This window comes from Panthera tigris, chromosome D3 (assembly GCF_018350195.1).
Source record: "Panthera tigris isolate Pti1 chromosome D3, P.tigris_Pti1_mat1.1, whole genome shotgun sequence".
NCBI classification, from domain to species: Eukaryota; Metazoa; Chordata; class Mammalia; order Carnivora; family Felidae; genus Panthera; species Panthera tigris.
The window spans coordinates 84,756,359-84,768,773 of record NC_056671.1 but is presented as its reverse complement, the minus strand read 5'-3'; the positions used below and the strand labels follow the sequence as shown (position 1 = coordinate 84,768,773).

At 36.6% G+C, this 12,415-nt stretch overlaps 1 long non-coding RNA gene across 2 annotated transcripts in view; it reads left to right on the top strand.

The window, feature by feature from the left end:
• Positions 1-263: 263 nt before the first annotated feature.
• The window catches only part of LOC122232319, a 34,256-nt gene continuing 22,104 nt past the window's right edge, over positions 264-12,415 (top strand). For both annotated transcript variants that reach the window (XR_006209654.1, XR_006209653.1), the window contains exon 1: positions 264-410. This is a non-coding gene — a long non-coding RNA (uncharacterized LOC122232319). The remainder of the gene's footprint in view (positions 411-12,415) is intronic.

Genomic DNA, 12,415 nt, shown 5'->3' with positions numbered 1-12,415 from the left:
CACTGTTACTTACCCTGTCCAGGGATTAAAAATCAAGCCGAGTAAACACATGTGGAAGGATGACAGTATTTTCAGGGTTTGACAGACAAAACTTTTTGTATTTTTCTCTGCATCTTTATAAAAGAACCCAAAGAAAATACAACAGGAGAGGGTGTTGAGAACACAAGAAACAGGGGATTCAGCTGTTTTCAGCCTCAGCTTTGCCAGCAGAACTACACAATGACCGCATTCTAAAACAGAATTATAGGTGCTTAACAACAAACTGAACTTCAAGTCATAAAAGCAAGCAGTGAAGGTCAGTACTGCAGAAAAAATGCAGAAGAAAGGAAGTTTCCATTTGAATGCTAATTGGTGCCCCCAAAAGGCTGAAGATATCTTTATTCCCTTAGGATCTCCATTTCCATCCTCAAGTAAGTATACTGTTCTGGGGGAAAAAGTCTAGATAAATTCCTTAGCTCTTCTGTCTTGCCTGACCCATCCCTCCCAACCACATTATGGGCCCTAGTTCCCTTCACAACAGAAATTCTGGAGCCACTGCTGCTCCAAATTGAATAGCACACTTAGAAAAGATTCTATGTTACACTGGGAGTAGAGAATAGTGAGTTAAGGGCATCTTACTTTAGAATTGTCAGATCAAGCAGTCACCCATCTGATTCAAACTGAGGGGGCAGTGTAAACACGGCTATCTCTAAAGCTGCACATTCTGGCACAAACCCCACTCTGTGCCGCCACCTCCTTACCCCATGTGGTACTTAAGTGAAAATTGGTAAAATGACAGTCAAGGGGCTACCGGCAGGAAAAAGATCACCAGCAGCCACCTGGAGGATGTCCATGAAGGGGAGGACGGGCAGCCTGTCTATCTTGTGTGGGGCATCCTGGTGGAGCAGAGCTGTGTGCAACAAAGTACCAGACGGGGTAGCTTAGAAACAACAGAAATTTATTTCCCACAGTTCTGGAGGCTGGATGTTGGAGACTGGGAGCCCGGTCAAGGGACCATGTTTCATAGCCCACACCTTCCACATAGTGAAGGGGGCAAGGGAGCCCTCTGGAGCCTCTTTCATTAGGCACTAATCCCATTCACGAAGGCTCCGCCCTCCTGACCTCAGCTCCTCCCAAAGGGGCCTCCACCTAAAACCATCACATGAAGCCTTAGGATTTCTTTTTCTTTCCTTTTCCTTTTCCTTTTCCTTTTCCTTTTCCTTTTCCTTTTCCTTTTCCTTTTCCTTCCTTCCTTCCTCCCTCCCCTCTCCTCCCCTCCTCTCCCCCCCCCCCCCACCCTTTCTTTCTGCATTAGTATTTCAACCTATGAATTTGGGAGAGGAGACATAAACATTCAGACCACAGACCAAGCATCCAAAGGAGAGGAAAAGTCCAACCCTGGGCTACTGAGTCCGGGTCAGCTCTGTCTGAGGAATGAAACACATCGATAAGGTTTCTGGAAATAGACTAGGTGTAGAAGGAGTGCTTTCTGTATTTAGATGAGATCAGCTCTCTGTAACAGTAAAATTTACACATTATCTTATTTGTGCAGATGAGACCAAAATGACATTGTTTTAGCAAGGAATGGCCTTTTCCAACTCACCTCCTATTGACATACCTTACTAACAGCATATTTATTCTGTGATCAAACTAGTAAATAATTCTAAATTTGCTTCACCTAAAAATTAATCTTTGATATTATATACAAATTCTTATTAAAAGTCAGTATATTTTTAGAGTCTAACATAATATGGTTGATAGTACAAGGACAGAGGCTTTTTTCATGACAATTGGCAGACAACCATGAGAAACTTAATAAAATATTAAGAAAAATTTCTATGAATTTCCTGTAAAATTAGCAAATATTAAGACCTATCCTAAAATGTTACCAGGTGAATCATTTCCATATCTGGAAAATAAGCAACACTGGTTTTAAGAGAAGCTGAAGACTGAATATGAATTCTGTTTACAGCACAGCATTTCTTAATTTGTTAATTCTTGAAAGTCAATGCTGAGTTTTGATTCCAGGGGGAATCACTGAAACACACACAGTCTGTATCAGGAGTCACAAATCTTAATATAAAAATCTTTCACTCTCTTTCAAGTGACTTGTTTTTATTACTCCTTTTAAATGAACACTTGTTCTGGAGTCAGTAGACCTGTGGAACAACATTCCTTAACTAAGCCATTGACTAAGGCAGCATGTATTAATTGTTTTAGAGGACGTTAATATATCTTTTTAAAAACATTTCTTTCAAATTTTTTTAATATTTATTTTTGAGAAAGAGTGAGAGAGTGTGAGCTGGGGAGGGGGGGAGAGCAAGGGAGACACAGAATCAGAAACAGGCTCCAGGCTCTGAGCTGTCAGCACAGAGCCCCACGCGGGGCTCAAACCCACAAACCGTGAGTTCATGACCTGAGCTGACATCAGTCGCTTAACCTACTGAGCCACCCAGGCACCCCAGGATGTTAATATATCTTACTTAGCAAAAGGACCTGTGGTCAAACAAGTTTGGGAAAGAGGTTAAATATAACACAAAAGTTTTTTTTTTTTTTAACTGCAAATTTCACAAAGACTTTTTATATGTTATTATGAAATCTAACTCCATAAGATAATGTATGCACACTCTTTAGATTTTATTTCATAGCCACTTATTAGAGAGCTAGTTTCCACACTTTCATCAATATTGGGTACTTTTTTTTAAGTTTTAACCTAATGTGAAAAAAAGTAAACCTGATTTAATTAAGTAGGTGAGGTTAAATATCACATATTATGCTTACCAGCCATTCTTAGTTCTTCTTTAGTAATTGTTTATTTTTCTATTTGCTTCTTTTAATTTTTCTGTTTCAGTACCATTATTCTCAACCTTCTGATTTGATGGATCGAATCCATGGATGCAACTGAATATTTTAACTCTGTTTAGTAATCTGTTACTTTGTATGGTAATTTGATATTTTCACATTAGATTAGTGATAATCATTGGTCTTATTAATATTTACTTGACATTCTCTATTACACTTTAATATTTTTTTTATTTCAGATTTCTGCTCAATTGTTAGAATTTTCTGTTGTTTTTCAGTTTACTTATTTATTTTGAGAGAGGGAGAGAGCACAAGCAGGGGAGGGGCCGAGAGAGGGAGAGAGAGAGAGAGAGAGAGAGAGAGAGAGAGAGAGAGAATCCTAAGCAGGCTCCATGCTGTCAGTGCAGAGCTCAATGTGGGGCTTGATATGGAATATTCTATGGTATGGATATAGCACAGTTTAACTACTCACCAATTTGTTTGAAGGACATTGGGTTGTTTCCAGTTTTGGGCTATTACAAATAAAGTTGCTATGACATATGCCAGAGAGTGCGATTCGTGGCTCATACGGTAACTGTGTGTTTAGTGTTACAAGAAACAGCTACACTATCTTCCGGAGTTGCTGTGCCATTGTACCCTCGTAGCTGTAATGTATAAGGGATCCAGTTTCTCTGCATCCTCATCAGCATTTGGTATTGTCTCTAATTTAGAAGTTTTCTAGGCTGTCTCCTGATTTTAACTTGCATATCTCGGATGGCTAATGTAATTGAGTACCTTCTCATTTGCTCATTTGCTTTCTGTATACCCTGTTCGGTAAAATGCATGTTCATGTCTTCTGCCTATTTTCAAACCGTATGTTGTTATTTTTACTGTTGAGTTCTAAGACGTTTTCCATATTCTAGATACTAGCCTTTTGTCAGATACATAGTTTGAAAATATTTTGTCCTGTCTATCACTTGTCATTTAAGACAGGGCCTTTCAGGAGACAGGAAGATGCTGGCAGAGTAGGACCCTAGGCTTGCCTTGTCCCACAAATGCAACTAGATAACTATCCAATAATCCTAAATACCCCAGAAATTGAGCTGAAGACTTGCAGAACAAATTCCACAGCTAAAAGGAGAGAAGAGGCCACATCGAAGAAGATAGGAAGTGCAGAGACATGGTTTGGGGGAGAAAAGGATCCTGGCTGCTGTGAAGGGGAGGGAGCCATGGTCACAGAGAAAGGTGGGAGAGAGGAGCACAAAGGAGAATGTTTCTTCATAGCCATGTGCCTCAAGAGGGGCTGTATTTTGTGAGTTCTTGCAACTAGCATGGCTCAAAGCCTGGAGTTTTAAAAGTCAGTGGGCTTGGCTAGGATAAAGACTACAGGGCACTGCACTGCTCTTGGGGAGAAGGCAGGCAAACAACCCAGGGGCACAGAGTGTGAAACAGCAATCTGAGGAGCCCCTGGGGACACAGCAAGGAGATTATTTGCTCTTCTCAGAGTGTGTCCCTGAGAGGCAGCCTTCATAGAAATATCTCCCTGGGGACAGAGGAGCTGGCCAAAGCATTTCCCTCCCCTGCCCCTCAGCATAAGCACAGAGCCACCTGCAGGAAGCAGCACAGCACTGACACTGGTGGCCTAACTTGCTTACACTGAGCCCCTAGATCTTGTGGAACTGCGCTTCTCAGCCATGCTTCCCTCAGTCCCAGGGCAGTGGGTCCCACCCCTAGAAGACCAGCACATACACCTGCCCACTCACTGGACTTGAGAAAAGAATGGAAGACATCAGAGAGACCCTTTCCAGAGAGAGAAAATAGTTAAAAAAGAATCAATCAAAGATGAAGAGCCCAATACATGCGATTAGGAACACTTTTGATGCCAGGAACAGCAGGCTGGAAGAAGCAGAGGAACAAATTACTACCTAGAAGACAAAGTGATGGAAAATGATGAGGCTGAACAAAAGAGAAAGAAGAATTATGCAAAACAAGAAAAGACGTAGGGAACTCACTGACTCCATCAGACATAAGAACTTTCATAGGATAGGAGTCCCAGAAGAAAGAGAGAGAGAAAATGGGGCAGAAAATTTATTTGAAGAAATAATAGCTGAAAACTCTCCAATCTGGGGAATGAAACAGGAAGAACATAGAAATCCCATCAAAATCAACAAAAGCAGACATACACCAAGACATATTGTAATTAAGTTTGCAAAATATAGTGATAAAAAAAATCTTAAAAGCAACAAGACAGAAGAAGTCAGTAACTTACAAGGCGAAACTCATAGGGCTAGCAGGAAATTTTTCAATAGAAATTCTGCAGACCAGAAGGCAGTGGCATGAGGTATTCAAAGCACTGAATGGGAAAAATCTGCAGTCAAGAATATTCCATCCAGCAAGGCTATCATTCAGGACATAGAAGGAGAAATACAGTTTCCCAAATAAACAAAAACTAAAGGAATCGTGACCACTAAACTAGCCCAGCAAGAAATATTAAAGGGGACTCTGAGAAGAAAGGAGAGAAAGGAGAGACAAAAAGTGATAGCATAAAGGTAGAAAACACAAAAGAAGTAAAAATGAATATTTCTATAAAAATACCAGTCAAAGAACTCCAAAAAAAGATATAAAATATAATAACATATACCTAAATATGGGGAGGAGAGAAGTAAAGAATGAGTTCAAACTTAAACAGCCATCAACTTAACATAGACTGCTCTATGCAGAAAAGGTTATCTACAAACCTAATGGTAACTATATATCAAAAACACCAGAGAATGAAGTCCAAATATATCACTAAAGAAAATCAGCAAAATATGAAACACAGAAAAACAAGAAAGGATTAGAGAAAATCTCTGGAAACAACCACAAAACAAGTGAGAAAATGGAAATATATACATATTTGTCAATAATTACTTGAATGTAAATGGACTAAATATTCCAATCAAAAGATATAGGGTGTCTGAATGGATTAAAAAAAAGACCCATTATATGCTGCTTATAAGAGACTTATTTTTTTAAAGTTTATTTATTTTTGAGAGAGACAGAGCATGATGGGGAGGGGCAGAGAGAGAGAGGGAGATAAAGAATCTGAAGCAGGCTCCAGGCTCCAAGCTGTCAGCACAGAGCCTGATGTGGGGCTCAAACTCGCTAACCACGAGATCATGACCTGAGCTGAAGTCAGACGCTTAACCGACTGAGCCACTCAGGTGCCCCAAGACACTTATTTTACAGCTAAAGACACCTGCAGATTGAAAGTGAGGGGATGGAGAAATATGCAAATGGATGTTAAATGAAAGCTGGACTACCAATACTTATATTGGACAAGCCAGACTTTAAAACTGACTGTAGTAAGATACAAAGAAGGGCACTATATAATAATAAAGGGGATAATCCAACAAAAAGATGCAATTGTAAATATTTATGCATCTAACATGGAAGTCCCAAATACATAAAACAAACATAAAGGAACTACTTGCTAATAACACAGTAATAGTAAGGGACTTAACACGCACTTACATCAATGGAAAGATCATCTAAACGGAAAAACAAGAAAACAAATGGCTTTGAATGACACACTGGTCCAAATGAACTTCACAGAACGTTCTATCCTAAAACAGCAAATACACATTGGTTTCAAGTGCACATGGGACATTTTCCAGAATAGGTCACATATTAGGCCACAGAACAGGCTTCGACAAAATTAAGAAGATCAAAATCATACCATGCAAGTTTTCTGACCACAAAGCTATGAAACTAGAAGTCAACCACAAGAAAAAATCTGGAAAGCCCATAAATACATGGAGGTTAAACAGCTACTAAACAATGGGTCAACCTGAAAATCAAAGACGAAATTTTCAAAAAGCATGGAAACAAATGAAAATAAAAACACAATGGTCCAAAATCTTTGGGATGCAGCAAAAGCAGTTTAAAAAAGGGAAAAAAGAGGGAATTATATAGCAATACAGGCTTATCTGAAGAAGCAAGAAAAATCTCAAATAAACAACCTAACCTTATACATAAAGGAGCTAGAAAAGAACGACAGAAGAAGCCTAAAGCCAGCAGAAGGCAGGATATTTTAAATATTAGAGCAGAAATAAATGATATTGAATAAACAAACAAACAATAGAACAGATCAATGAAACCAGGAACTGGTTCTTTGAAAAAGTGAATAAAATTGATGAACCTCTAGCCAGACTTATCAAAAAGAAAAGAGAAAGGACCCAAATAAATAAAATCACAAATAGGAGAGATAACAACCTACACCACAGAAATACAAACAATTATAAGGTAACATTATGAAAAGTTATACACCAACAAATTGGACAACCTAGAAGAAATGGCTAAATTCTTAGAAATTATCTACCAAAATGGAAACAGGAATAGAAAATTTGAACAGAACAACCAGCAAAGAAATGTAATCAGTAATCAAAAATCTCCCAAAAAAAAACACAAGTCCAGGACTAGATGGTTTCACAGCAAATTCTACCAAACATTTAAAGAAAAATTAATATCTATCCTTCTCTAATGTTTCCAAAAAATAAAAAAAGAAAGAAAATTCCAACTTTATTCTATGAGGCCAGCATTACCCTGATACCAAAGTCAGATAAACATCACAAAAGAGAGGGAGAGAGAGAACTGTAGGCCAACATCCCTGATGAATATAGATGTAAAAATCAACAAAATAGTAGCAAACTGAATCCAACAATACATTAAGACAATCATTTACCAAGAAAAAGTGGGATTTATTCCTGGGTTTCAAGGGTGGTTCAATATGGGCAAATCAATCAACATGATACACCACATTAATAAAAGAAAGGATAAGAATCATATGATTATTTCAATAGATACAGAGAAAGCATTTGATAAAATACAACATCCACTGATGACAAAGTAGATTTGGAGGGAACATACCTCAACATAATAAAGTCAGTATATGAAAAACCCAGAGCTAATATCATCCTAAATGCAGGAAAACTGAGAGCTTTTCCTCTACAGCAAGGGACCAGACAAGGATGTGTACTCTCACCACTTTTAATCAACATAGTACTGGAAGTCCTAGCACAGCAATCTGACAACAAAAAGAAAAAAAGGCATCCAAACTGGCAAGGAAGAGGTAAAAATTTCACTAATTTGCAGATGACACGATACTATTTATTGAAGACTAAAAGACTCAACTAAAATACTGCTAGAACTGATAAACAAATTTAGTAAAGTTGCAGACACCAAATTAACATATAGAAATCTGTTGCATTTCTGTACACCAATAATGAAGCAGCAGAAAGATAAAGTAAGGAATCATTTCCATTTATAATTGCACCAGAAACAGTAAGATACCTGGAAATAAACCTAACCAAAGACATTAAAGATTTGTACTTTGAAAACTCCAAAACACAGATGAAAGAAAGTGAAGATGACACAAAGAAATGGAAAGACATTCTATGCTCATGGATTGGAAGGACAAATATTGTCAAAATGTCTATATTACCCAAAGCAATCTACACATTTAATACAATCCCTACCAAAATACAAACAGCATTTGTCACAGAACTAGAACAAAGAATTCTAAAATATGTATGGAGCCATAAAAGACACTTTAATAGCCAAAGCAATCTTGAAAAGGAAAAGCAAAGCTGCAGGCTTCACAATTCCAGACTTGTATTGTTGTATTACAATGATGTAGTGATCAAAACAGTATTGTACTGGCATATATATATATATATATATATATATATATATATATAGACCCATAGATCAATGGAACAGAATAGAAAACCCAGAAACAAACCCACAAATATATGGTAAATTAATCTTCAACAAAGCAGGAAAGAATATACAATGGGGCAAAACATAATCTCTTCAACAAATGGTGTTGGGAAAACTGGACAGCAACATGCAAAAAAAATCAAACTGTGGACCATTATCTTTCACCACACACAAAAATAAACTCAAAACTTAAAGACCTAAATGTGAGACCTGAAACCATAACAGTCCTTGAAGAAAGCACAGGCAGTAATTTCCTTGACATTAGCCATAATAGCTTTTTTCTAGATAGGTCTTCTAAGGCAAGGGAAACAAAACCAAAAAATCACACTATTGGGGCTACATCAAAATAAAAATCTGCACAGTGAAGGAAATAATCAACAAAACTAAAAAGCAACGCACAGAATGAGAGAAGATATTTATTTGGAAATGATGTCTGATAAAGAATTAGTATCCAAAATATATAAAGAACTTATAAAACTCAAACCCAAAAAACAAATAATCCAATTAAAAATGGGTAGAAGACAAGAATGGACATTTTTTTCCAAAGAAAACATACAGATGTCCAACAGACACATGAAAAGATATTCATCATCACTTACCATCAGGGAAATGCAAATCAAAACTACAATGAGATCATTACCTCATACCTGCCAGAGTGGCTAACATCAACAATGCAAGAAACAACAGGTGTTGGCGAGGATGAGGATAAAGGGAAACTCTTCTTGAACTGTTGATAGGAATGCAAACTGGTGTAGCCAGTCTGGAAAACAGTATGGTGGTTTCTCAAAAAGGTAAAAATAGAATTACCCTTTAATCCAGCAATTGCACTAACTGGGTATTTACCCAAAGAACACAAAAATACTAATTCAAAGGGATACATATGCCCTGATGTTTATAGCAGCATTATCTACAATTGCCAAACAATGGAAATAGCTCAAGTATTCATGAACTGATGAATGGTTAAAGAAGTGATAGTATACACACACACGCACACACACACATAATGGAATATTATTCACATTAAAAAGAATGAAATCTTGCCATTTGCAAAAACATGGATGAAGCTAGAGAGTATTATGCTGAACAAAATAAGTCAGAGAAAGAGAAATACCACATGATTTCACTCATATGTGGAATTTAAGAAACAAAAGAGCAAAGGGAAAAACAAAAGAGAGAGGCAAACCAAGAGACAGAATCTTATTATAGAGAACAAAATGATGGTTGCCAGAGGGGAGGTGGGCAGGGGACTGATTAAATAGGTGATGGAGAGTAAGGAATGAACTTGTGATGAGCACCGGATGACACATGGAAGTATTGAATCATTGTTTTGTACACCTGGACCTAATAGTACATTGTATGTTAACTAACTGGATTTTAAATAAATATTTAAAAAGGTACGGCTTATGTTTTTCTTTTTCTTTCTTATCATGTTTTTGGTGCCAAGTCTAAGATCTTTTAGCCTAGCCCTAGACCATGAAGTTTTTCCTGTATGTTTTTTCTAAAAATCTTATTTTGTTACATTTTACCTTTAAGTCCACAATTCATTTTGAGTAAGTTTTTAGATGAAATGTGAGATTTAGGTTAATTAACTAATTTAGCCTATGAATGTTCAATTGTATCAGCATCATTTGTTGAAAAGACTCTTCTTGCTCATTGAATTGCTTTTGCATTTTTGTCAAAAATCATACGAGCACATTAATGTGGATCTAGTCTCGATTTTATATCCTGTTATTGTTTCGTTGATCTTTGTATCTATCCCTTTGCCAAATATTCCTTTGCCATTTTGACTAATGTACCTATATTGTAAACCACAATATTGAGTGCAGGGATTCCCATCACTTCATTCTTCCATTTCAAGATTGTTTTAATCATTCTAAAGTTTGTGCATTTTCATACAGATTTTAGAATAAGCTTGTCTATTTCTACAAAACTGAATAATGTATTTTTATTTCTAACCTGCATTATATGCATTGGTGAGGGGAGGGCGTGTAGGTTTTTCATTTCCATGTAGCTGCTTTAAACTGATAATCGAATTTTTCTTTGAATTAAAATATTTTCATATATCGTTTATTCCTACTTCTTTCTCACAATTAACGTTTTTGAAGCTTTGTCTAAAGTAATGAAATTTAAGCGAATATTTTGGAGATGGCAGTTAACTTCTGCATATCATCTTTGTCATTATGAATGTTAGAACCGGTTTAATTTCTATGTTCTGTTTTTAAAATTTCTTTTACTCATTTAATCTCATTTGTTCCCTCTTCCTATATCTTCTTGAGATTACTTGAAAATGATTAAGTGAATAAAGAGGAAATAATAGCAGTAAAGGTAATTAATAATAATAATAATAATAATAATAATATAAATCACAGACTTTTAAAAGTTGTACAGGCACCAAGCCTATTGTTTCAAATGTATTACATAAGGGGCCTCTGGGTGGCTCTGTCAGTTAAACGCCTGACTTCGGCTCAGGTCATGATTTCACAGTTCTTGAGTTCGAGCCCTGCATCAGGCTCTGTGCTGACAGCTCAGAGCCTGGAGCCTGCTTCAGATTCTGTGTTTCCCTCTGTCTCTTCCCCTCCCCCACTCGCTCTCTCTCTCTCTCTCTCTCTCTCTCTCAAAAGTAAATAGACGTTAAAAAATTTTATGTATTACTTAATAATCTTATGAGGTAAATATCATTCTCTATATTATTTAAGATTTTTATTATATCTCAATAACAAATTAAATCCAACTCCCACTGGCTTACTACACAGATTTTTATCTCTTGCTTATAGTACATGTCCAGTTTGAGTCAGAGGGTAAAAAGCTCTGCCATACATGACTCAGGGGCCCTGACCATGGGAGACTTTGTTATCTCGTGCTACACTATCTTAAACAGGGGAACTCCTTAGTTGCCAAAATAGCTTATGTTTATAACCAATTGGTAAGGATGAGCTAAATGGTCCTGCTCTATTTTAGGAGTGGAAAAAATAATCTACTACCAAAACAAAAGAAAATCTGGCAAGGATAAACACTAGATGTCTCTACATGCTCTATTTTACAATTTAGAAATGAGTTTTTAGCAAGACTAGGTAATTTTCCAAATTCTACATATCCACTATGCAGTCTACATGGCCAGTAAATTTACAGTTTTAGTAAATTGAACTACTGGGATTTGAACATGAGTCTGTCTGCACTGAAGATGTGACTACTTAATAGGATTTAGGGACAATTATATCAATATCAGAATCAAAAAAGACCACAGGTTTAGTTTTTAATAAGTGCTTTCATGCAAAAATTTTCATTATATTCTTAATGTAAAGTGGCTAAAGCAACATTTCCTTCTGGAAATAATGGCCTCATTCTAAAATATACTTTATGGAAGATAACTTATGGTTATAGCTTGCATATTCATGCATTCAATTTGTTTATTCAACAAATATTTAGTGAGCTCCAAATATGTCTCTGTCAAATTTCTAGGATCTGGGAGCATTGCAGTGAACAAAACTAAAGTCTTTCCATCATATATATATATATTTATATGATGGAATGTGTATACATACACATACACACATATATACTGCTGGAGGAGACAGACAATAAATAACTAAATTGAATATAGAATGTTAGAGAAAGCTAAAGACAAAAAAGAAATCAGGGAAAATGGATGAGAATTTTAGGGGTCAATGTGTCCAGAGGTAGTCTGCATTTCTCAGGCTGCATGTCAAATTGCTGAGCAAAGCAATTAGCATTTCATGTTTTTCTCCCAGGTCTACAGGCAGGAATGTGGTTGTCTAGAGTCAATGCCATGGCACAGTCATGCGATGAAACCTTCCCCTAGTAAAGAAAATTCCTAAAGATGCTTGTGTTCACTAAAACTATATTCATATCATCATAGAAATATTTATTAAAGTTT